Genomic DNA, 26,048 nt, shown 5'->3' on the forward strand with positions numbered 1-26,048 from the left:
ATGCATCCATAATAGGAAAGCCCACAGAGGGACTTGATGTGCCCAATTCTATCGATTACCCCAAAGCCACAAGAAGAACGGAGGGACAGGGTGACCATAGGCAACAAGAAATGTTCCTTCTTAGTATTTCATCTTGGGGTGACTAGATATTGTGTTAGAGAGGAGAAAGTTCTGATGTCATGAATATCAATGCGCACACAAGGATGCTCTGGGGCCATGACAATGGCTCCTTTAAAAATTAACCTTCCATAATGATAGAAGAACATGAGATGGCTATGCCATTATTGTATTCTTGAAAAATATCAACTGACATATTGGGGAGAGGCTTGATGAGCAAACTAAACATGACCATTTCATTTACTGAAGAAGGGATGATATGTTGAACCCCGGCGGCGTGGCCAGAGTCCATGCCATGAGGAGATGCCTGGCGTGAGCTACTGCACTGATCCTTGCTTTGATCCTTACAGCAGCCAGCGATTTACATCTACTTTGTGCGGTTTTGTTCTTAATGTTAGCGGCAACGAAGCCATGACTTCTGACCACCCTTTGAAGGCTGCCAGAGTCCCCCTGGAGGCATAGCAGAGCAGAGCCTGCCTGCATCCGCCAAATTCAAAATGGCAGCTTAATGTGAGAACCGGGGGAGGAGCAGACACCTACGAGCTACTGGAGAAGCCTCTGCCTGCACCAGAGTCGAGACGAGCTGTGTGTGCTGGCAGGGGGACCTTGCTGGCCCTCGCTGAGAGAGCTGCTGATGCTGTGTCCACTGGGTGCCCAGAGAAGGTAAGGGGCCCAGTGTGGTGAACGGAGCACAGGAGAAGTAAGAAGGTGGGCAGGGTTAACATAGGAGGTGCTGCAGGAAGGGAGGTGCAGCGGTGAACTATTGCTTGAACAGTATAACCTTCAATCATCTCCAGTCCTTTTTTATGTTATTTTTCTGATGATTTTATTTCAAAAAAACGTATTGAAAAATATATGGGGGTGGGTAATGGTATATAAGGGGCGGGGGAGGTAGAGAAAAGTCTAAAATAAATAGGGGAAGGGGGCTGGGATGGAACCAAAAAATAAAAAAAATGTTTTTTTCAATGAGGGGCCTGTTACCACACGGAAAGGGTGACTGGTGTTAGGAGTCCAGAATGGTATTAACATGCAGCTCAGGAATATGGCTGAATAGCTGCTGTACACGGTAAGATGAAGAGATGGAGCAGCAAGGTGCAATAAGAACACCTGTGCAACCGAGGCCGCTTAGGCAGCATTTAAGTCAAAGAGGCAAAGGCCAAAGGGTCCCCACTGACCTGGTCAACAACACGCAGTAACACACATAGTGTGTCCACCTCTTCCAGTGCTAGTTCATTGGTGCATCGGACATTAGCTGGCTGGAGACCACCTTGGCACCCTGCTACAGTAGCATAGCACCAATAGGAGCAGTGCTCGATGTTAAAGAGTAGTAGCCCCCCCTGCTCAGCACTCTTGATTGTGGGGGTGCTATATGGCTCGCTATCACAGCTTTGGGGGTCTGCATTGGATCTGCTGGAGGCACCCACTATTACTAACTTTGGATGTTCATTGGACTACATGAAGAGAGGAACTGTGTGATGTGATAGGTCCTGAATACCATTGAGCAGGGCTTGGTGGAAACAGGCGGCACACTATACCTTTCCCACGAGAGTGTTGACTAGACTGGCTCACGCCCTGCATTGCTTTGTCAGTGGGTCCATGACATTGCCCCTACCACGCAACCCACAATTGGAGTTGAAGGGGTAACTAGAGGACTTTAAGGGAGAAAGCTGGGGTTGTCACCCCTCCTGGCAATCCTCAAGTCTGCTCTGTACTTCTGACTCTGCTGCTCTCTTGTCTGGGAGAGTAATGGACGTCCTGAGTGGCTACAGTGTTTTGTGGCTGCCACACTTTCTCATCATCCGCCAACAGGTACCGCCTCAACAACTTCAGCTAGCGGCTCTGCAACGCACTTCGAAGTACTTTGTGCACACCCTGCACACTACTGACATGCCAGCAACTAAACAGAAATGGGATAACAAAGGCACCATAATGGATTATTTTGCGGCCAATGGGTAAACACGTGACCCAATATCACTAAGAGAGATAGAACAGCCTAACGTGTCACTAGCTCCAGAAGAGTCCCATGAGGATAGGATCCTGGTGGCAATTGCGGCTTCACAGTCCTCCTTGCAGGGTAAGATTGTGGAAGTCAAAGTGGATGTGCACCTACTGAGACAGGACATCCAGTCCCTAGCAGAGAGGGTTACAGCCACAGACTCACTGTTGCAAGAGAATTTTGATGACGACAATTGATCTGGAGGCCAGAGTGAGAGCCCTGCAGGCGACCCTGGAGTTACATGCTGAGGACGTGGAAGGGAGTTTGCGAAGCAATAACATTTGCGTACTGGACCGGTCGAGTGAGCTGAGTGCCCAGACCCCACCTCCTACATCAAGAAAATGTTGCTACAGGAGGTTGTTCCAGGAAGATTATCCCAGAGCTTCACGATCAAGAGGGCGCATCGCTCAGTGCAGAAAAGACCACAGCCGGGAGCTAACCCAAATCCCATAATTACCAGGGTCCTTAACTTCAGGGAATGGGAGGTGATACTGCAGTTTTCCAGGGAAAGGGGCATCATACAGCGAGGCAACTAGATGATCACCATATGCCCGGTTTATACACCACTAATCCAGAAGAGGAGAAACATCTTTGTTCCAACAAGAGAGATACTCTGTACGCTGGGCCTCAAGTAAATGCTTGTTTACCCTGCCATAGTTAAAGTGCTTCAGAAGGGAAGGAATGCATTCTTCTTTGAGACTCCTGAGTCTGCCAACACATGGATGGATCATAATGGCATGACAGACAGAGCCTCAGAGGACGGAGCGGACAGAAGATGGAATAGCTTCTGAGTTTAGGGGGTTGTGAATCATGAAGTAGTTTGTAAGATGCAAACTGTACTTGCAACATCACTGCTGTACGAACAGACGCAGTTAGCGGGGGTGAGGGGGTGGCGCTGCTGCCCAGGGAGTGGAATTCATGCTACCCGGAGTATCTGATTTGATACAGTTGCCACTGATTCCCGGTGCCTTTTTGCCCGATACCCCGATGGGGCAGAATCATCTTGTGGGAGCGGGTATGCCCGAACAGCTTGATGCTGTTTAGCTCTTTTTTTGCCCCATGGATGGGAACTTTTTGTCACCCTTTTGAAAAGTTTGGTTGTTACTGTTGAGTTTGGTTGTTGGCATCTAGAATACTGGATGGTGGCACTTTTATGTGTGAGAGACTTAGCAGTGGGGAGAAGGCTGCTGGTAGGAGGCTATGGCAGACACGTAGTCCTGAGTGTTTGATGCAGATTGTGGGTAGGGTCACATACTACCTGGATGGCATCAATTAGAAAATTGACCTGGAACGTCAGGGGGATGGGCTCTTACCTTCACAGGAACCGGATGCGGTCCCTAATTGCGTAGGAAAGAAATATCGATTGCCTTACTCCAGGAGACGCACCTACTTCCTACAGAACAGGAGAAAGTTGTGGCCAGATGGGGATGGATGGGATATGGGACCACATACTCACAGTTTGCTAGAGTGGTATTGATGTGGAAAGATGTTGCTGTCCCCTTTCGGCTTCTCGATGTGGAGGCGAAACAGAGGGCAGATGTGTTATAGTACATGGATATGTGGAACACCAAGAGGTATATATAGTGAACTCGAATTGCCTTAACCATGCAGTGTCTGCTTATTTTCGCCCCTCGGGCAGTAAATTGGCTCATCAGCTGGAAGCTTGGTTTCTCTGGGGTGGGAACTTTGACTGTACTAGGGACCCTGCTCTTGATAGGTCGAACTCTGCACAGAACAAATCGTCACCAGCATCGGTGGCCCTTAATGCTATATTGGCTGATCTCTCGCTGGTGGATATTTGGAGGGAACTGCACATGGATAGACAGGGGTACTCATAAACTTTATATTGGAATTGATTACATGCATGTCGGGACTGAACACATGGCAGAATTCCCCAGTGCAGAATATATGGGGCACTCCATCTCGATCAATGCCTGCTTGTGGTTTGCTGGGATTGGTGGGGACCCAGATCGCTGGTCCTGACGTGGCGAATGATAGCGGAGCTGTTGCTCGATGATATATTTAGGAGCCGTTTGGAGGACTTTCTCGTAAATTTCTTGGTGACTAATGTGGGCAGCATAGATAGCTGGAGGACAGTGTGGTAAACCCTGAAGGTGGTCATTAGAGGTGAGGTGATCGGTGGTGTGGATGCATCAGGAGGGAGTTGCAGGATCACTTTGGGTCTCTGGAGGACCGAATCGGACAGGTTCACTGACTCAATGTACAGAAGCCTCTACAATGCTCAAGGTAGGAAATGTGGGAGAGGCTTTGCAGATCCGATAACTCAGTGTTCACGGCATGCATGCACGAGGAGGGGGACAAATCGGGGAGGTTGCTTGCGTGATTGTGCAAGTCCGACCCAGTGGGGCTGTGCTCCACGCTCTCCAGATCAGTCTGTTGCGGCTAACTGCGGAGCAAGCTGCTGCTCTTGAGCTGTCTTTAACAGAGGAGGAGATAGGTGGGGTGATTGCGTCACTGTCAACTGGCAAGATGCCAGGGGGATGGACTCCCTGCTGAGTTCTACAAGGCATTTGGTTCCATGCTCACCCCTGTCTTGCTCAGGGTGTATGAGGAAGCATACGGGGGGGTGTCTGTTCATGCCAAGCATGCGCAATCATTGCTAGTACCTATACTAAAACCTGGGTAGCCAGCAGAGCTTTGCAAATCAAATCGACTCCAGGCAATGTTAAACCAGGACTTCCAAATACTAACAGCCCTGCTTGCAGTGCGGCTTCAGACAGTTATCAGCACCCTAATCCATGAGGCCCAGATGGGATTTTTGCCCTGATGGCACCTCCATGAACGTCTGCCACCTACAAAACATACTAGCCCAGACTAATTCCTGGGATGCACTGATGTGGTAGCATCCTTAGATGCAATTAAAGCATTTGACCCAGTTTACTGGGAATGGATGTGTGCTGCATTGCAGGCATTCAGGATTGATGAAGGGTTCATCTGGAGGGTATGCTATTGTACACAAAGCCAGTGACAAGGATAAGAACCGGGAGGCAGGTGTCGGGTCATGGAACATACAGAGAGGTACCCAACAGGGATGCCCGCTGTCATCTATGCTCTACATACTGGCACTAGAACCATTGGCAGCGTTTCTTTGTCAGGAATTCTCTATGGCTGGAATTGAGGTGGAGGGATTTAGACATCTTATCTCTCTGTATGTGGACAATGTCCTCCTGTACTTATGTGAACTAGAGCACAATCTTCGCATTAGCCTGGAGGTCCTAGACAACTTCGCCAGGCTGACCGTTGTGCTTCTTCCCCTTGGCAGGATTGCAACAATGAGACACCCTAGACCTTCCAGATCTGGGGCTGAAATGGGAAGTGCACACGTATTTGGGCATACACATTATGCACAAGCCAGAAAGCATGCACACTAGGAATACAGTCAAGATGGGGGATGGGATTAGAACCTCTATGATGTTTTTGGGTAGACTGCCTTTATCACTTCTGGGCCGGAGAGCATTGGTTAAAAGGATAGTACTACCACAACTACTTTATTCCTTTGCGAATGTACACTGCTACGTTGCCACTGGTTTCCTTCAACACTTTGACACAATGCTTAGGGGATTCCTTTGGGGTCATGGCAGACCGAAGATTGCTTTGAATACACTTTGTATGGCATATAAAGATGGAGAGGTGCAACAGCCGCGACTGAAGCTCTCTTACATGGCTTTGCAACTTCAATATTCAGGCTGGCTTTCTTATGAGCCTACGATGGACCATAAACTGTTGGAAGATGTGCTGCATTCTGCAGTGCTTAAGAAGGCTTTGTGAGTTACGGGCTGCTGTATCAGTCGATCGACGTTGCTGGTCAGTCTTGGACGCCTCGTGTGGGGGAGATCGGTGAGATGAGGCAGGGCTCACTACATGGGGATAGATGTACGGAGATGGGGTCTTCCAGTTTCTTGATGGTCTGATAAGAACAAAGGGGCTCCCCAAGGGCTGTTTTTTATGGTACTTGAAGCAAGTAACGGTTGCAAAGCAAAAGTGGGCGGGCTGGCTGGGAGAACCAGATCCTACCATGTTTCTGACAATGCTGTATGAGTTGGAGGATGGCTGCCAGCTGGTCTCCCGGTTGTATGGATGTTTATTGAGTGCAATCAGTGTGAGGAACGAGACACTGTGAGCACAGTGGGAAACTGATCTGGGTCGGAAGCTGGATGATACACAGTGGGATAATGTACTATGTTTTGTCAAAAGGGCCTTCCGAAATGCAAGGTTTTGCCTACTCCAGCTCAACTTACTCCATAGAACATATATAAAACCCATCTGAGTGGCTAGATCGGATCCCAAGGCGCTCTCTGTTTGCCCATGGTGTGGCACTGATGGCGCAGACAGTACAAATGTTCTCACAGTGCGTCCAGGTGCCACACTTTTGGCATCAGATAGTGACAGCGTGCATGAAGTCTGTGGTCACTCGATACCAATGGGATACAGCAGAATGTTTGCTGGGTGCTTACCCTAGGCTGGACAAATATAGACCTGCATTTAAATTTATGGACCTAGTGTGTGTTTTTGCAAAAAGGCGAATTGCAATGTCATGGAAGCAAAAGGGAGGACTGTGATACTGCTTATAGTGCAATGACTTTAAGTTATGGAGTGCAGCAGACTTCTGTTGGGTATAGATCCCTGAGAGATGGTAAGCGGGAACCTACTGTACATATTGAGGTGTGGAATGCACTCATCCTTGCAATGTTTAGCTCATCTGAAGACAAACCCTGATTAACCCCTGCATGGTACTATTTATTTTGGATATTTGACCCACTGGGCTCGGACTAAGGAGGGACATTTGTATTGAGACATTGGTCTGAAATGATTGAGTTGCTTTTACCTGTGTTGGGGTCTCCCGGGGAGTGGGCACACCAGAAGTGTACACCGGCCCCTGCCTTACAGATAGATGGAAGATACTATGGGTTGCCTTAGTTCTTTTACGTTGGTTTTCTTTTTTGTTTACTGTTACATTTTGTTTGTTTGTTGCCTTTAATGCTGATCGTTACTGTGCATGCTTCGGTGGTGTTCAGATGTTATTTGTGGATTTGTGTAAATAGACTGAATATCACTAATAATCAGATTCTAAATAATAATATGTTCAATGCCAGGTATTCACTATGTGAATACGCAAGAAGTGGTGAGGGCATTTTATGGCCAGAAAACACAAATTGTTTACAGAGGTACCCACAGATGTGGCAGAAGGGCCAATTATCGCGAATGCATTAGAAGCAGCAATAGTGAGAGAGGACAGAGTGATTTTATGTGGAGTTGATGATGGAGTAACTTCGTGCACAGTAATAGTATTTGACCCGACACACAGACTCACTGACCTGACTGATGATGGATGACCTGTTTGAAGATGATTATTCATATGGCATGGTGATGTTTAACATCTCTATAACTTATCGGTCACAAATAGGTTCCCCAAACAATATTATTGGTGAGAAGAGTACCATCATTTTATCAGGGAGATTTGGCACAGGTGGCAAGTACATTGTGGACAAGCAGTCCATATGGTGTTGGCCTATTAAAAGGAGTAGGAGCGGTTAAGGTAAAACTGAAAACAGTTACTATTTTGCCAATAGTAAAAATGTATCCCATGTCCAAAGAAGCTGACCAGAGTATATATGAAACTATTGTTGCACTGATGCAACAGGTAATATTAGTGCCTTCAGAATCACCATACAAAATTGCAGTGTACCCCGTAAAAAAGTGACAGGAAAATTGTAGAGATTTATACATGATGTATGCCCTTCAAACAATATTGTTGAGGCAGAATTCCCATTGGTGCCAAATCCAGCCACAATATTATGTAACATATCACCTAAGGCCCAATGTTTTATAGTGATTGACTTGAACAAGTCTCTTTCTCTATTCTCCTGCACAACGATTCACAGTATTTGACCGTGGTGACATATCGTGAATCAGATTACAGCATACACGCCTCCCACAGGGGTTCTGTGAATCCCCTTGTGTCTTCAATAGGGTGCTACACATGGACATGGGAAATGTACAGGCAGCACAGTGATACAGTATGTGGATGACTTATTGGTGTGCAGTGCCACAGAGGATGAGTTCAGAAAGGACTCAGTGACACTACTGACAGAACTAGCTTACAAACAGTACAAAGTGGACAAGGAGAAACTTCAATATTGTCAGAAATAAGTATTGGCAAAAACAAAAATCGACAATTGCCAAGGCTATTATGTCACGCTCCCTATCTCTAGATATTCAAACCAGTACTATAGAATCTTTCATTTCTAGTAAAAACATCTGTTTTTTTATTTTGTACCAGAATAACACGAATTCTTCATATAAAACAATTCATTCGCAATTGTCGCTTTTTGTTTTTGCCAATACTGTACCTGGACAACCAAGGCTTAGCAGGAACGCTTATTATAGACAAGGAATAAGTATAATATTAAAAGAAGGAACAAATGTGACACCTGAAAGGGCAGAAGCTATTGCCAGAACTGGCCAGCCAAATACAATAAAAGAGTTACATCAGTTCTTGGGACTCTGCAATAATCTTTGTGTATGGGTCTTGGATTACAGCACATATGTTCGACCTCTCTTAGAAGGACTCAGGGAAGCACAGAAAGACAAAAGCGACCTTGTGTGGTCAGGCGAAATTACACATGCCTTTAATGAAGTGAAAAAAGCAATAAGCACAGCTCCTGTGTTAGGGATCCCAAATTATCATGAGAAATGTTTCCTTTTCTTGCATTCAAAGAAGTTGTGATGGCGGCTGTTCTCGCACAAAAACTTTGATGGGGGACAAAACATTGGCATTTTATAGCAGGTTCTTAGACCCAGTAATGAGAGGTCATTTTCCATGGCAGTATGCATTGGCTGCAGCAGCTTGCGTAATTGAGAAATCATCCACCATAATGATGGGCTGTTCAGTAATATACGTCGAACATGCCCTTTTTGCCATTCTCAACAAAAAAAAGCACACTGACAACACATAGAGCGTCTGGCTTTGATGTGGTAATATCTAATCCATCAATCAAAATTTCTAGGTGTTGCATAGTAAATCCTGCAACATTTGTAGCAGAAGCAGTGCAGGAAGGATATAATGTACCTGATTGCACTACCTATACTAATTATTATGATGTTGTGACCCATGTAAATAAAAGAAAACACCCTAAGAGGGGCATACTTCTCTTTGTTGATGGTTCAACAATCAATCAAAGCTCTGGACAGAGGCATAGTGGGAAAGTATAGTAAAAGTGAAAGAACATTGAGAGTTTGAAGGGGTAAAAAGTGCAAGATTGCCAGCACATTTTTCAGCACAAGTGGCAGAATTGGTCTCCATAATTTTAGCGCTTGAGGTTCATCTGGATGAGGCGGTAATGGTGTAATCCGAGTCTGCCTATGTGACGACAACTGTGCACTCAGGTCTGTCATGTTAGAAAAGGAGGGACTACCAATGTGCAGATGGCATGCCAGCACAGCATGCACCATTGTTAGAAATACTGATAGAAGTGCTTGTATGTCTCTTTCGCAGTAGCAATAGTAAAGTGTGCAGCGCATACAAGAGGTGTAGACATGATTTTCTGTGGAAGTGAAGCAGCAGATGCAGAAGATAAAAGGGCAGCATATTTCCCTGAGATATTGGACATTCCATATGCACACATCCAGATGCCATGTCGGCTGCAAAATTCCTCGATCAAGAACTATTCCCTAAATGGGGAGTGTGCAAAATGCTCCGTTCTGATAACAGACCCCATTATAACCAAAATCTTTATGAACATTACATCTCTATTGGGAATAAGACACACATTCTCATCTGCCTATCTTTCACCAAGCAAACAGACTTTGCAAGTGCCTAAATGGCCTTTTGAAGGAAACATTGCCAAACTGAAAGAGACTTTAAATACAAATTGGTTGCAATGCCTTATCCTGGCTCTTTTTGCCACCTTTATTTAGAGCGAAGACAGAGCTATAGTGTAGATGCCACATATATACAGGGCTCCCAGAGTCGGGAGATCACACAGGGACCAGTCGTTTTTAAAAAATGATAAACATCAGATTTAATAGGGTTAGGATCTAAAAAGTGATTAAATAATATGGTCCACAATACATACAATTCATAAACTGAGTAACAAAAAAACAAACAGTCGTTACGTGACAAGCTAGAATTTAGCTAATTAACAATGTATCAAACCATAGACACATTCAACATCAGTAGGTACGTTTTCCAAATAGTAAACCGTACCCTCCAGTGATTAGGTTTAGTATGACAACAAATTAGTAACTCTGGTAACAATACAGAGTATTAGCTCGACATGTTTCAGTTCCTACAGTTATTCTGGAACATTCATCAGGAGGTATATAGTTAACCACGTAACCAAGACAAAATTCAATAGACAACTAATAACATTCGCAGTATTCGTAGCATCTGTAGAGTAAAAGACAAAAAAAAACGCAAAACATAAGCTTAAAGTTAGCCATTATTGTTGCATGTCCAAAATCCATGAACTAGGGTATCAACACAGAGGGAAATAAATACCTCCATTGATGCCTTGTGGGTGCTCTCTACTCGAAAAGTAGTAGGCGGTATGGGACCAAGGGTCGTTCCTACCTAAAGTAAAAAACATACGTATGAGCGCTAAATAGTAGCCCACTCAAACAAGCAGGATAAGTGCTTAGGCTTAGCAGCTATTGAGATTAATGTGGAATACAAACCATCTAGAAATAGGAATCTAGACCAAGAAAGCCCAGTGTTGAGAAACAAAATGACGTGTCCACAGTATGTCCCGTAGGTAGTTCCGAGCTGAAGTGCATTAGGAAAATCCAGCCAGGAAAGTTTAAAAGTAGCGTGAATATATGTCTAGTGCAAACCTAGTACCAACATACCCCAGTGTGAAGGGATTTAAAAACTCGAGTGGCAAGGATACCATGGTATGCCGCTAAACGGAACCACGCGAGTCATCCATAGACGGCGGCCACCCGACAGGGAACAGATGTACATCGAGCCATACCTTCGAATTGAAAGTAACTGCACCGGGCGTGGCTAAATCCAGCGAGTGGCTCCGGAGAAAAGTCCTGCAACCAGCGATAAATGCTGTGCGGTCCGTACAGCAAGCACTGTGTGTTAAGGAAGCAGCAATGTAACTAGACAGGACGACCGATGCTAGGAAGGTAGTAACGGAGATACAACAGTCCTACAACTATGTCAGGTCAGAAAGAAAGCGTGCAAACCAAAAAGGTTCTACACGGCCGCCATCTTGGAATAGCAAAAGCCAGTCACAGAACGGATAATGAACTACTGGGAGCGGAAAAGATAAATACTAGAATCAGCTACTGGAGACAGCACACAAGCTGTGATAATTAGTTCAGAACTGCTCAGGTAAGGTAGGGACCGTATAGAGCGTATAAAATAACTGATAAAAATAAAAATAAAACGTATGTAAATATAATCGTAAGAAAAAGAAATAAACTAGCCTGTGAAGAAATAAAAGTGGATACGGGTAGACAGTCGGCCTAACAGGTGTAGAATGCATGGTTAGGGGTGCAGCAAGTATTACAGACACCAATACCACTCTTTTAAACTATGAGGTACCTAGTATACAGAGTACACAGCTAGAAGGTGACAGGTCTAGAAAATGCGGGCAGTTAGATATTGTACCATTCGACAGAGTCATTAAGACCCCTGGTATCACTCTGCAAAGTATATATCATTTTTTGCTCCATATTAAAAAAAAATTCTCACGGGTGGCATAATTAGATCCTTTGAGTGATAACAATATTGTCCATTTGAAATCTTCATAGTGGTGTTTCAGAAGATTGAAATGTTTCACCATGGGGGCATTTTCAGTTCTGTTCTTGAGGCAGCTCCGGTGTTCCATAATCCGAACTTTGGCCTTACGAGTTGTTTTCCCCACATAGTGCAGTCCACATTTACAAGTGATCAAGTAAACCACAAATTCGGTGTTACAATTAGTCAGGTTTTTCTGTGTCCAGAGTTTTGAGAGCCCAACATCAACATTTTTAGTTATGGAGGTCAATTTGCAAACCCCACATGAACCACAAGGGTAATGACCGGTGGGTTCGGGTAGGCCCCATAGGGTGGTCAATCTGGGTTCCTGAGTTGAAATAGATTTTAGTTTGCTATTGCTAACTTTGTTGCCTATCGTGGTGCTTCTTTTATAAGCAAAAATTGGCATATCCATAGTAGGAGAGGAGGATTAAAAGATTTTCCAATTCTTCTTAATGATGTTGGTAATGTCAAAGCTCTGGTTAGAAAAGGTACTCACACATACAATACGATCATCTTTAGGTTTGACTGGTTTGGGTTCTAATAATGCCTCTCGATTATTGTTGAAAGCCCTTTTGGCTGATTTTTCCACCAATTTCTTAGGGTAGCCTCTCTCTCTCAGTTTTTTCGCAAGGGTATTGGCCTCGGCCTCATATGTTTCTTTAGTAGAACTATTCCTTTTCAGGCGTAGAAACTGGCCAAAGGGGAGGTTGTCACGAAGGTGTTTAATGTGATGGCTGGAGTAGTCCAGAAGGGAATTTTTATCGGTGGGTTTATGATAGGGCTTAATTTTCAGGACTCCATTAGTGGCAAAAATGGTTAAGTCAAGAAAATTGGTGAACTCGTTGCTAGACGTCATAGTAAACTGGAGGTGGGGATTTAGGTTATTCAGCCAGTTAAAAAAGTTGCTAGCTTCAGTCAAAGTACCTCTCCATATGACCAAGATGTCATCAATATACCGACTCCATTTCACGATGTTATTACTAAAGGGATTGAGATTGCTATAGATGTTACTTTTCTCAAAAGTCTCTGCATACAAGTTAGCGACACTCGGAGCCATGGTGGCGCCCATGGCGGTCCCTTCAATTTGTTGAAAAATCCTACCGTTGAACTCAAAGTAGTTGCGTTTCAATGCCAGTTCAACACACCAAAGGATAAAAGACGTGGGAACCGGATCCTTATCAACACGGCCCAGAAGTATTTCTTCAATCGCATCTAAGGATGCTTGCTGGGGGATATTGGTGTAGAGAGATACGATATCCAAACCAAGCAACAACTGGGTATTGGTATCGAAGGCCAGATTTTCGTGACTATTAATAACATCTCGAGAGTCTTTTAAATAGGATAACATATTTTGCACAAATCCCTTCAAATAATGGTCTGCAAAAGTGGAGAGAGGTTCGAGAACAGAGTTAATCCCTGCCACAATAGGTCGTCCTGGAGGATTGACCAAAGTTTTGTGCACCTTAGGTAAGGTGTAGAACGTGGGGATGCTAGGTTTTTTATTGATGAGAAAATCGGCCTCTTGTTTCGAGATCCACTCTCGGTCTTTAGCTTTGGACACTTTGTCTGCGACAAGTGCTATGAGTTCAGGTGTTGGGTCCAGAGTAAGGGGACGATAATAGTAATTATCACTCAGTTGTCTTTCGCATTCCGTAATATAATCAGTGCGGTTAAGAACCACAATGCCTCCACCTTTATCCGCTTTCTTGATGACAATTTGAGAGTTTTTTTAAAGGGAGTCAAGTGCTTGAAGTTCCAAGTTAGAGAGATTGTGGAAGGGTTTCGAAGGTTTACTTTCCAGGGCTTTTATTTCCGCGATCACTTTCTTTTCAAAAACCAGCGATTCAGGAGAGAAGCTCTGTGATGGAGGGTAGAAGGTGGAGGGTTTCCGGAGTCCCGTATAGTTCGTAGGTCCTTCTGAAGTACTAGTGGTGTCTGAGGAGAAGAATTCTTTCAGATGGATTTTCCTCATTAATTTTTTGAAATCAATTAGAAATTCAAAGGGATCATGTAGTTTAGTCATCACGTAGCCCAGACCTTTATTAAGCACTTGTTGTTCTGTATCAGTAAGTGTATAGTCAGATAGATTAATCAAAAGCGATTCCCGCTTCTGGTTTGTTTTGGGTCGTCCCAGCTGCTTCTGTTTGGGGCCTGGTATAAAAAACGGCCCTGATTACCTCTTCTTCCTCCGTTGTTTTGTCGTCGTGATGGTTGACCTCTTCCTCTTCGGTTGGGAGTTCTATTCCCAGATGACGTTCCTTCGCCTGCATCGTCAGGATCACTACTATCATGACTAGTGCTGTATGAGGTGTTACGAAACCTGACTCGTCTATTGTGTCTAGTGGGACCGTTAGTTTGTAGAGATTTATTGATGTGATCTTCTTTAACATAAGGAAAAGCTCTCTCATGCGAGAATCGGGCCAGATCTTTTTTCAGGCGTTGGATTCTTTCGTTGGTATTCATGCTTTTAAATTCCTTCATCTCTTTCTCAATTTCTTCAAGGCGTTTCTTGTAATTGTCCAGAGGTAATAGTTTCTTTATATTTTCTTCAATTTTCAGAAGTTCGATTTCGATTTTGGTAGATGTTTCTTTGGCTGTATCTATGATCAAAATCAGCCAATCACGACCACAGCGATTAGCTATATAGCTCCATTGTACTCTAAATTTCTCGTTATCAAGAAACAATCTAGGTTCGTTCTGGACTATCAATCCTTGTGGTAATGCTTTATTCTTGAGGTATTCAAGCATAATTGCTCCATGATGTTCTGTCCTCGTGAGTCTTTTCTTTAACTGTATAAGTTCATTCCATTCATCTTTGTCTTTTAACATATCCATCGTATCTTCGTGGTTCAGGATAGAAATAGCTTTCATAAGGGCTGCAGCATAATCATCGCTGTAGGCTAGTGTCCTGTCATCTGCCATGATGTTGGTAGATAAAAGTATCAGATTAAGAAACTTATTTGTAGTAAAAATAGTAGAAAAAGGTAAGAAGAAAGATTCTCAAAAAGGTGCTAAGCAAGGGCACGTTCTCCACCCCACTTCAAGGGAGTTTCCTGTGACTAATCAGCCACTATGAACAACTTAAATATGGAGGAAGCCCGGTATACAGTTGACTGAAATAGGTTTGCAACGTATACTCTGTCTGAATCCGGGAGGACAAAGATCTGTATTTAGAGTGAAGACAGAGCTATAGTGTAGATGCCACATATATACAGGGCTCCCAGAGTCGGGAGATCACACAGGGACCAGTCGTTTTTAAAAAATGATAAACATCAGATTTAATAGGGTTAGGATCTAAAAAGTGATTAAATAATATGGTCCACAATACATACAATTCATAAACTGAGTAACAAAAAAACAAACAGTCGTTACGTGACAAGCTAGAATTTAGCTAATTAACAATGTATCAAACCATAGACACATTCAACATCAGTAGGTACGTTTTCCAAATAGTAAACCGTACCCTCCAGTGATTAGGTTTAGTATGACAACAAATTAGTAACTCTGGTAACAATACAGAGTATTAGCTCGACATGTTTCAGTTCCTACAGTTATTCTGGAACATTCATCAGGAGGTATATAGTTAACCACGTAACCAAGACAAAATTCAATAGACAACTAATAACATTCGCAGTATTCGTAGCATCTGTAGAGTAAAAGACAAAAAAAACCCGCAAAACATAAGCTTAAAGTTAGCCATTATTGTTGCATGTCCAAAATCCATGAACTAGGGTATCAACACAGAGGGAAATAAATACCTCCATTGATGCCTTGTGGGTGCTCTCTACTCGAAAAGTAGTAGGCGGTATGGGACCAAGGGTCGTTCCTACCTAAAGTAAAAAACATACGTATGAGCGCTAAATAGTAGCCCACTCAAACAAGCAGGATAAGTGCTTAGGCTTAGCAGCTATTGAGATTAATGTGGAATACAAACCATCTAGAAATAGAAATCTAGACCAAGAAAGCCCAGTGTTGAGAAACAAAATGACGTGTCCACAGTATGTCCCGTAGGTAGTTCCGAGCTGAAGTGCATTAGGAAAATCCAGCCAGGAAAGTTTAAAAGTAGCGTGAATATATGTCTAGTGCAAACCTAGTACCAACATACCCCAGTGTGAAGGGATTTAAAAACTCGAGTGGCAAGGATACCATGGTATGCCGCTAAACGGAACCACGCGAGTCATCCATAGACGGCGGCCACCCGACAGGGAACAGATGTACATCGAGCCATACCTTCGAATTGAAAGTAACTGCACCGGGCGTGGCTAAATCCAGCGAGTGGCTCTGGAGAAAAGTCCTGCAACCAGCGATAAATGCTGTGCGGTCCGTACAGCAAGCACTGTGTGTTAAGGAAGCAGCAATGTAACTAGACAGGACGACCGATGCTAGGAAGGTAGTAACGGAGATACAACAGTCCTACAACTATGTCAGGTCAGAAAGAAAGCGTGCAAACCAAAAAGGTTCTACACGGCCGCCATCTTGGAATAGCAAAAGCCAGTCACAGAACGGATAATGAACTACTGGGAGCGGAAAAGATAAATACTAGAATCAGCTACTGGAGACAGCACACAAGCTGTGATAATTAGTTCAGAACTGCTCAGGTAAGGTAGGGACCGTATAGAGCGTATAAAATAACTGATAAAAATAAAAATAAAACGTATGTAAATATAATCGTAAGAAAAAGAAATAAACTAGCCTGTGAAGAAATAAAAGTGGATACGGGTAGACAGTCGGCCTAACAGGTGTAGAATGCATGGTTAGGGGTGTTGATGTTGGGCTAGACAAAACTCTGGACACAGAAAAACCTGACTAATTGTAACACCGAATTTGTGGTTTACTTGATCACTTGTAAATGTGGACTGCACTATGTGGGGAAAACAACTCGTAAGGCCAAAGTTCGGATTATGGAACACCGGAGCTGCCTCAAGAACAGAACTGAAAATGCCCCCATGGTGAAACATTTCAATCTTCTGAAACACCACTATGAAGATTTCAAATGGACAATATTGTTATCACTCAAAGGATCTAATTATGCCACCCGTGAGAAAAAATTGTTTAATATGGAGCAAAAAATGATATATACTTTGCAGAGTGATACCAGGGGTCTTAATGACTCTGTCGAATGGTACAATATCTAACTGCCCGCATTTTCTAGACCTGTCACCTTCTAGCTGTACTCTGTATACTAGGTACCTCATAGTTTAAAAGAGTGGTATTGGTGTCTGTAATACTTGCTGCACCCCTAACCATGCATTCTACACCTGTTAGGCCGACTGTCTACCCGTATCCACTTTTATTTCTTCACAGGCTAGTTTATTTCTTTTTCTTACGATTATATTTACATACGTTTTATTTTTATTTTTATCAGTTATTTTATACGCTCTATACGGTCCCTACCTTCCCTGAGCAGTTCTGAACTAATTATCACAGCTTGTGTGCTGTCTCCAGTAGCTGATTCTAGTATTTATCTTTTCCGCTCCCAGTAGTTCATTATCCGTTCTGTGACTGGCTTTTCCTATTCCAAGATGGCGGCCGTGTAGAACCTTTTTGGTTTGCACGCTTTCTTTCTGACCTGACATAGTTGTAGGACTGTTGTATCTCCGTTACTACCTTCCTAGCATCGGTCGTCCTGTCTAGTTACATTGCTGCTTCCTTAACACACAGTGCTTGCTGTACGGACCGCACAGCATTTATCGCTGGTTGCAGGACTTTTCTCCGGAGCCACTCGCTGGATTTAGCCACGCCCGGTGCAGTTACTTTCAATTCGAAGGTATGGCTCGATGTACATCTGTTCCCTGTCGGGTGGCCGCCGTCTATGGATGACTCGCGTGGTTCCGTTTAGCGGCATACCATGGTATCCTTGCCACTCGAGTTTTTAAATCCCTTCACACTGGGGTATGTTGGTACTAGGTTTGCACTAGACATATATTCACGCTACTTTTAAACTTTCCTGGCTGGATTTTCCTAATGCACTTCAGCTCGGAACTACCTACGGGACATACTGTGGACACGTCATTTTGTTTCTCAACACTGGGCTTTCTTGGTCTAGATTTCTATTTCTAGATGGTTTGTATTCCACATTAATCTCAATAGCTGCTAAGCCTAAGCACTTATCCTGCTTGTTTGAGTGGGCTACTATTTAGCGCTCATACGTATGTTTTTTACTTTAGGTAGGAACGACCCTTGGTCCCATACCGCCTACTACTTTTCGAGTAGAGAGCACCCACAAGGCATCAATGGAGGTATTTATTTCCCTCTGTGTTGATACCCTAGTTCATGGATTTTGGACATGCAACAATAATGGCTAACTTTAAGCTTATGTTTTGCGGTTTTTTTTTGTCTTTTACTCTACAGATGCTACGAATACTGCGAATGTTATTAGTTGTCTATTGAATTTTGTCTTGGTTACGTGGTTAACTATATACCTCCTGATGAATGTTCCAGAATAACTGTAGGAACTGAAACATGTCGAGCTAATACTCTGTATTGTTACCAGAGTTACTAATTTGTTGTCATACTAAACCTAATCACTGGAGGGTACGGTTTACTATTTGGAAAACGTACCTACTGATGTTGAATGTGTCTATGGTTTGATACATTGTTAATTAGCTAAATTCTAGCTTGTCACGTAACGACTGTTTGTTTTTTTGTTACTCAGTTTATGAATTGTATGTATTGTGGACCATATTATTTAATCACTTTTTAGATCCTAACCCTATTAAATCTGATGTTTATCATTTTTTTTAAACGACTGGTCCCTGTGTGATCTCCCGACTCTGGGAGCCCTGTATATATGTGGCATCTACACTATAGCTCTGTCTTCGCTCTAAATACAGATCTTTGTCCTCCCGGATTCAGACAGAGTATACGTTGCGAACCTATTTCAGTCAACTGTATACCGGGCTTCCTCCATATTTAAGTTCTTTTTGCCACCTGACTGCTCATGAGCTGGTGACAGGAAGTACAATGCATGTCCCACTTGCTCCTCCCACAAGTGCTCAAGCAGATTCTTAAAATCCAGAAACCTTACTTGATGATGAAATGCATGATTAGTTGATGACTGTGACTACATCTTTGAAATGTATCAACAAACAGGTGCAGACAAGGAAGGGTGGCTCAGTCAGGACTCACTTAAGGAACAAATGAAAATGTTGAACCAGTTAGTTTGTTACAGCCCCTTCCACTATACACTGGGGATGTAGTACTTTGTCGAAACTTCACTAAGAAATTACACACTACCAGATTTGAAGGACCATACATGGTCGAGATAGCTACCCCTTCAGCAGTAAAATTAAGGGGGAGGCGGGAATGGCTCCATTTAAGTGATATAAAAAATACTGCAATGAGACCCCCCGTCACAAGACCCAGAACCACCAGAAGAAGCAGACATGGAACGACCTCAGATGAGAGCGACGACCATAGCGAATAGGCAGCAAGAAGAAGAAAAGGACATTACATTTTCCCCATAGACATTTAGTTTTTCCTGATTTGTTCATTTTTCCTGAACACTAATAATTTTTTGGGACCATTGAAGATCTGTTTAACAGTGTTGTTGCTTAACTTGAAAACATATATTGTACTGGAAAGGAATGTCCTCTTGATCCTATATATAAAATAGAAGAAACATGCATTTTATAAACAATATCAAATATATTCTCTTGTTGCACAGATGGGCATATAGGCTTAGCTATCTACAGAAGGTAGATTATTTTGCTATTATGATTTTGGTGTTCTTTTAAGTATATGGCGATCAAGGCATTTTATAACAATGCTATGGCAAGAAGAGTATTTAGCAATGATAACACAAGCACAGGTCTTAAAGTGACAACAGTTGAAATTATACCAGAAATGTCCCTTGAAGGAAGCACACAAAGTAAAAGATCAAAAAGAGCTGTGCAAAATGATCCAAACCACATGATTCAGTATTTTGATGACTCCCTCTGCATCACTAATAATATGTGGTACAACAAAATGAGAAAGGTAGGAAGGGAGAAGTACAATGAGAGCTGCTTTGTTTGTTCTCTCATTCCGTATGCCAAGAGTGCTGCCTCTGGAGTGTTCATAGCAACAGACGTACAGGCACATAGAACCCATTGCTTGACACATCTATTTGTATGCACAACAAGGGGACATTTTCAGGGCAGATAGGCCACTATATGGTGGTACCGCATGAGGACAGTTTCGTAAAGCAAGCATTCCTGATAATCAGCGCTACAACAAAACATAAGGTAATTAAATATGTACTTTCAGGTACAGATAGGGAAAGAGTGAGAATAGAAGACCATAAACTACTGAAATGCAATGATACCGAAGGGAAATTAATATCTGACTGCTGGAACAGGGCCCAGTTGCATATAGTGGGAGAAGTATTCACCTACCGAGGATGGGTTCATGGAAAGATGGACTGCAAAGCACAAGCGCTCATAGTGCAACCAAAGGAAGTTGTGGAGAATGCAAATACGGTTTGCATCCAAGAGTGGGCTAAAGATTCCAAACAATAACCTGGGTAAAACATGAAGCCGGACCGGTACCCATAATACCACTAAGAAGTGCAACCCTGTGCTTTACAAACAATGGTACAACAAAAGTATGTGCAAATGGAGGTTGCCGATGCATGTTTGACATATGAGGAATGAAGGTGGGCCCTGCTGTATTAATGGACCACTATTGGGCTTGTGGTTCAAAGGCCTACATGCAGCACCCTCCAAATTGGCGAGGCCTATTCTCTATAGTATTAATAAGTGCACTGGCTCTGGTGGTACCACAGAGTGATGTACAGATTGGTGATTTCCCCCTGATTATTGCACACAAGAGAAATAAAAGGTCTCTTACCCTACAGCGTACCCAAAGGGAGAATTACTTTTCATCAAAATCATTTGAGGCCTACAATGACATACCAGAGGAACACAATTGTTCAGCAAAACTGAGATGTTCTTTACTTCATACCTTGCCCCTGGCTTACAAGCACAAACTAATGCCAGGTGATTACAAATAACGAGATGGGAACTGTTGCAAGCAATACATTCCAAAGTGAAAGGGCTTAATGCAATTAAGGAAGAATTGAGAGCCTTTAGATTAATGACTCTCCAAAATAGGTATGTCCTTGATCTGATCACATAGAATATACCATGGGTTCTTCCCACCTTGTTTGATGTTGGGGACCTGTATTATAAGGGGAAGAGACAATATAGTCTAAGACAGAAATATGAACACAGGCTACCCCTCATTTTTCTACGTTTTTAATGACCTTAAACTATGCTTTGTGGTATGGGTGACTAAATCCACTGCACCTCCACCAGAAATCTGCTAAAAAACTGTTTAATAATTCATTGATTTTTATAAAAAACAGTTCATATCACAACATGCAAAATGGGGGCCGTCCCTTTGCCAATGTTCATGGACGCATCAGAACATATTAGAAACTCATCACACTGTGGGGTTAGTATACAAAAGTGACGTGTTCTTATTTTTGTACCACAACAAAACAATATGTTTCTGGTGTACTCACAATCTAAAAAAACAACCACATGTTACACCTTTCTTGTACAAAAGAGGGTTATTCAGATCACAGTAACTAGATGGTAAAACTCGCTCTAGATGTTACTTGATTTTGTATCTTGTACAGAGAGATGGCACATTCACGGAATGACCAAATCAACAAAATTGGGCAACTGACTAGTTTACCTATTTAGTCAGACTGTAGGGCGACACATTGTGTTTGGGCCCCTAATATGAGATATGATTTCCCTAGACATTATCATCAGATCGCAAACAGGGCCTTTAATATGGACGTACAATTTCTTGTATTAGGGGTGGTTGTCTATCAGTTTCCACCAGAAAAACAAAGAGAACTGTGAGAGACATAAAAAACACCAAATCACCTTTCTAGGGTACTTGTTTCATATCCAAGTACAAACAATAAAGCATAGCTCAATGTTAACCACTTTATTATTTCCACGCCTTTAGGGTGATTTTCTTTATATTTTTTCAGGAGTGAGAAATTGGTGCTGGCAGGATTGACAATAAAGCATACCTCAATGTTAACCTCTTTATTATTTGCACGTGTTTAGGGTGCTTTTCTTTATATGTTTCTTTTAGTGAAAAGAAACTGAAACTGAAAGAAAACATATAAAAAAAATCACCCTAAACACATGGAAATAATGAAGAGGTTAACATTGAGCTATGCTTTCTTGTCAATCCTGCCAGCACCAATTTCTCACTCCTTGAAAACATAGTTTCCAGAACCATACGTTATTCTATTATTCTAATAGCCCCTACCTATGTGTCATCATAACGTAGGTTGGAGGTAATAATTACCTTCTTTTTCCAAACCAGTGTGGATATATGTAGAAAAGGGAGTAGTTGTTCTGCTTTTCTTAATTTTTTATTTTCTTACCAAGGACAGTGCACTGTCGAAAAAACAATATGATTGTTTTATTTCTGCAAATATACCTCAGTAGGTATAGGCACCTGTCGAACAAACCCTAGCAATCATTAGGAAAAAAATCAAACCATCTGACACTAGGTAAAAGCGAAAAAAGGGGGGGGGGTGGACCAACTAGATCAAAGATGACAAGGTACTGTTTATCGGCTCATAGTAAAACATCATATTTATTTTACAAACGCAGGAAACATTTTCACAGAAATTAATAAGCTAGGCTCAATGCACAAAAATCATCCCTCCGAATTGTATTCAATCATAACTCCCACATACATATCTCATACTCACATATGTTTTGACAATAAGGTAAAATGAGGTTACCATCTCAAATTGTAATCAAATAAATGTCACTTTAACACTCTAATATTAAACGATGTGACACCGTGTACATCTCCAGAGGTAGGAAAACTATCGTCGACACATGTTTCGGTTGGGTTCTCAAACAAGGGTAGGACCCCTTGCCCAGTTATTTTGATGAACCTTCCTCAGAACGGAGTGCGAACGTCAATTGCATGTTGCCTCTTCATAAACAAAAAGGGGGGTGAATCGGGAGAGCCTCAGTTGTAGGAAAAATGAAATGGACTATATTAGTCTTGTCAAACAGTGTTGTCATCTTCGCTTAATTATCAATCAGAGGGAAGAAGAGGCTGAGTAGCCCCAAATAATGGTACTCACTCCTATAGTGGGGGGTCCTAGATGTTGGACCATTTGTCCGGCTCGGCACTGTTCGTGTCGGGCGCCAGGTTACTAAATGGCAGCAAACGCCCGTTGTCCAGCTAAAGTGAGCGCCTGCATAGGAAGAAACAAAAATAAAATACGCCTGTCACTCACCCTAGTCATCGATCATAGGGAAAGTAGCAATGAGTAAAAACAAGAGTCCATAGCTTACTTCTTATGTCTGCTCATGGGCCCGGATGGTAGCGGCTTTGGCAGGCGTGAGTCTCTATAATTCTGGCACTGCGTGGCTGTATAGCTGTGAAAACAGGGGAGGACAGAGTCAATAGCGGTCCTACAACGCCACGGTCGCTGGTCTTGGAGCCTCATTAGAGGCTGTTGCGGTCAGGTCGAACTGATTGTCAATCTTACCTCATGGAATGAGTCTTGACATTTGTGAACTTGCGGCTGTGGTCCGCATCTGAGATCTGCGTCTACGGGCTCGGAGAAATCTTCTGCGTGTACCGTTGCCAGGCTGAAGACGGTAACCACTGCTTACCCCGTGAGGTGACCGGATTGGTTGCCAGAAACGTGTCACGTGAGGACACAGAATTGTGGGAAACGTAGTTTTTGATTTCACAGAGTTAGCATGGGCTTAGGAAAGGATGCGACTGAAATCTGCATCTGTGATCCATGTCAGGTGTGCTGTAAATAGCCCGATGCGCGTACCATACCAGGATGCAAATAGTGCAAACTGCTTGTCCCATCTGCTATCCGGTCCCATTGGGGACACGGAATTATGGGAAACGTAGTTTCCGATTTGTACAGGGACGGCAACTTGTAGTGAAAAGCTGCCATATAGAAATTGCCAAGTAATGATGGCATGCTGGGAGATGTAGTTTTCGGCAGATACATGTGGGTGCCGAAGTATATCTCAATCAGATGGCGGACAGAGGTAGAGTTATTTGGTGTTCAGTGCATTCCATTCCACTGAAATGTTTAGTAAGTGAAGTACTGTGTCCAAGTAATAAATCCACCGTTTCTCTAGGCGGCGGAGAGCAGTTGCCATGTCACTGCCTCTTGTTTGTGTTTTGATGGTTTGTATACAAACCATTTCATGTCAGTGTCTTTGTTGTTGTTTTTACTGAAGTGGTCGACCAGAGGTTTGTCCGGTGTGTGATTCCTTATACATGAGCAGTGTTCTCCTATTCTCACCTTGACCTCTCTTGTAGTTTTGCCCACATATAATAGGTGGCATGGGCACGAGATGACGTAAATGGCATTCATGGTGCGGCAATTGGTGTAGTTTTTCATTGTCCATGTCTTCGCCCCATATTGGAATGTATATTTTGTTTCAGTAAGGGGACATGCACTACAATTCCCGCACTTGTGATTTCCAATGATGGGTGGAAGCCCCAATTGGTTTAGGATAGTTTGTTCCTTGGGTTTTTCTCGGTATGTGTGTATCAGTTGTTGTCGTAAATTGCAGTTGCGTTTGAACGCAAACATGGGTTGTTTGGACAAAGACCCCGGGTTTTTCACAAGGCCCCAGTTGCGGTTGATGATCTTCTTAATCTCGTTGCTGACTGGATTGTATGTGGTGACACAAACCAGTCTCTCATTGGGCTTCTTTTCTTTGTTTTGTAGACTTATTTCCCTATTGGTGTTTGCAGCTCTCTTATGGTTGTTCTTCATCAGTTGTTTCGGGTAGCTCCGTTTGCCTAACCGTTCTTTCAGTTGGTTAGCATGTATGTTGTAGTCTTCTATGTCCGTACAATTCCGTCGGACCCACAGCAATTGTCCATACAGTAAATTGTATTTAAGGCCCTCGGGATGGAAACTAGAATAGTGAAGTAGAGTGTTTTTATCTGTGGTTTTGCGATATAGGGAGGTGGCTAAGTTGCAGCCTTTTTTCTTGATCATAAGGTCAAGGAAGCTGATCTTTTCTCGTCTCCATTCGATGGTAAATGTAATGTTGACATCACAGGTATTAAGCCACTTGTGAAAGGTAAGTAAGGACATATTATCCCCTCTTAAAATGATAAACACGTCATCAATGTAGCGTCGCCACATTTTAAGCTGTCCGTGTGTCTGGTTCTGTAGGACTTCAGCTATGTGCTTAGATTCAAAGTTGGCCATGTATAAGTTGGCTACCTGGGGGGGCGAAAGTCGCCCCCATGCTCACACCTTTTTGTTGTTTGTAGATTTGGTTTTTGAAAAGGAAAAAGTTCTCCGTCATGACAATCCTGGAACATTCCAACATGAATCCTGTTGGTGGTTTGTTGGGTCTCCTGCGCGTATCCAGCACTGCTGCTAAGGCTTCCAGACATTGCATTTGAGGAATTGACGTGAATAGAGACTCAGCATCCATGGTTACTAGCAGGTCTCCCTCTTCTACATTGAGACCCTGTAGGATCTTGATCATGTCTGTTGTGTCTTTAATGTAGGATGGCATGGCTAGAACAAACGGTTTGAGGAAGACTCACTATAGATAGATAGGGGCTCCAATAAGGAATCTATTGCGGACACAATGGGTCTGCCAGGTGGATTTTCGAGACTCTTGTGCACTTTAGGTAGTATGTAAAATGCTGCCTTTTTGGGGTGTTGTTTGTTGAGGAATCGTGCTTCATCTGGACATATCCATTCTTCTTGTAATGCATGAGCATGAGGCTTTTGATTTCGTCTTGTAATCTTTCAGTTGGGACGCGTTCTAACTTCTTGTATGATTTAATATCGCTCGGGAGTCTGAGACTTTCCGTGTCATATTTCGGTGTATCCATCACGACAATACTGCCACCTTTATCAGCCAGTTTGATGGTCAGGGCATCCATCCCGCTGAGATTTTTAAGGCAGACCCTTTCCCCTCTGTTAAGGTTATCCATATGATAGTTCTTCTTTTTCATGCTCGTGAGTCCTCGTTTTGTTTCTATGTTCTCGAAAGTGATAATTTCTGGGGGGCATACATGTGGTGAGGGGTTGAAATTTGATTTCATCTTTAAACCTGTGATGTTGATCTCTCCCAGGTTTCATATGCTGCCTCCCTTGTTGGCCTGGTTTTGACTTGGCAGGTA

The sequence above is a fragment of the Ambystoma mexicanum genome, chromosome 3q (assembly GCF_040938575.1).
Source record: "Ambystoma mexicanum isolate Mex_15411 chromosome 3q, UKY_AmexF1_1, whole genome shotgun sequence".
In the NCBI taxonomy this organism is placed as follows: domain Eukaryota; kingdom Metazoa; phylum Chordata; class Amphibia; order Caudata; family Ambystomatidae; genus Ambystoma; species Ambystoma mexicanum.